Source organism: Amphimedon queenslandica, unplaced genomic scaffold (assembly GCF_000090795.2).
Source record: "Amphimedon queenslandica unplaced genomic scaffold, v1.1 AMPQUscaffold_5983_Cont22055, whole genome shotgun sequence".
Classification (NCBI taxonomy): Eukaryota; Metazoa; Porifera; class Demospongiae; order Haplosclerida; family Niphatidae; genus Amphimedon; species Amphimedon queenslandica.
In genome coordinates this window covers 1-1,780 of record NW_003553722.1, presented here as the reverse complement: position 1 = coordinate 1,780, position 1,780 = coordinate 1, and the positions used below count along the sequence as shown (strand labels likewise).

The following is a 1,780-nucleotide window of genomic DNA, read 5'->3' as shown; positions in this document are numbered from 1 at the left end:
ATATCAGTTTCACAACGACTGCCAGTAAAACCTTCAGGACATTGACAACTCACAGATATGCCGTGACCCTCAACACATGTACCACCATTTTGACAATGAGTCTCATTACAAAACAATCCATCCATGCTACAGTTGGTACCATTGAAACCAGGATCACACACACATGTATAATTCAGGCCTACTCCATCCGTACAGGTACCATGGACACAAGCAAAAGGTTCCTCGCATACATTGGTGTCATTTTCACAGTCGTCACCATAAAAGCCCGAATGACAGTCACAGGAGTAGCTGAGCCCAGGGCCATCAGTACAGGTACCACGTCCATTGCAGGAGGAAGAATCACAAACATCAACATCAGTCTCACAGAAATCACCAGTGTAGCCAGGATCACATTCACACACAGCCATATTGCTATTAACAACACAGTTACCATTAGAGCCACAGTAACCTTGAGGACAGATTGCTACAGCACAAGTAGGCCCAGTGTAAGTGTTGGTACAGTGACATGTAATGTTCGCTCCGTATCCTTCTACACATGTACCATTGTGCTGACAATAAGTGTTAGTACAGTAATCTATATCGATGTTACATGTATTTCCTGTGAAACCTTCGGTACAATTACACGATGTGCTTAGACCAGGTCCCTCTACACACAGGCCTCCATTAGAACAGGACGAAGGCTCGCAGTAGTCATTATCTACTTCACAGTTTGAGCCACTGTATCCAGAATCACAGCTACAGGTGTAGTTATCTCCAATACCTTCAGAGCAGGTCCCGTGAATACATTTTGTAGGAGGTTCATCACAAACATCATCATCAGTCTCACACATATCCCCAGAGAACCCGCTAGGACACAGACACATTGTATCAGTAGAACCAGCAATCTCCCTACAGGAGCCACCATTCATACAAATATCCAAATTACAGAAAAGAAGTTGGACATCACAACGTGGGCCAGTGTAATCGACAATACAGTCACAACTGATGTTTGTTCCAATGCCTTCCACACATGTACCATTGACACAGTAAGTATTGGCACAATATTCAAGATCATTCTCACAATTAGTGCCATTGAATCCTTCAATGCATTCACAATTGTAAGCTAATCCAGGCCCATCAACACAGGCAGCTCCATTCAAACAGGGAGAGGTCTCATCACAATAGCTAATATCAGTAGTGCAGTTAACATCAGTGTAACCTGGCAGACATGAGCATGTATAGTTTAATCCTGCTCCATCAGTGCAGCTACCACCATTCAGACAAGGGCCTGAGCATGTGGGGCATGGCATACAAACGCTTACATCATTCATGCAGTCCTGACCGTAATACCCAGGAGAACAGTCACAGGTGTAGTCTAGGCCTTCTCCATCTTCACATGTTCCTCCATTTTGACATGGTGAGGTTTCATCGCAAACGCTTATATCAACTGTACAGTTGATGTCAGTATAGCCAGGAGCACAGTCACACTCATACGATAGGCCTACACCATCAGTGCAATTACCATCATTATCACAAGGTTCTTCAGTACTACAGACACTAATGTCAATAGTACAGTTAGTGCCTTCATAGCCTGGGGAACAATGACATGTGTAATGAAACCCTGGACCATCTTCACAAGTCCCTTCATTTTGACAAGGCATCATAACACTGCATACTGAGTGATCGGTTGAGCAGTTGACTCCATAGAAACCAGGAGGACAGCTACACTCAAAGTCCAGTCCTTCATAATCTGTGCAGGTCCCACCATTTTGACACGGAGTCTGAGTCTGACAGACGTCAA

The 1,780-nt window shown here is 44.3% G+C and overlaps 1 pseudogene; it reads right to left on the bottom strand.

Annotated features, from left to right (window-relative positions):
* Positions 1-13: 13 nt before the first annotated feature.
* On the bottom strand, positions 14-1,775 carry LOC100636766 (fibropellin-1 pseudogene; annotated as a pseudogene).
* Positions 1,776-1,780: the final 5 nt, after the last annotated feature.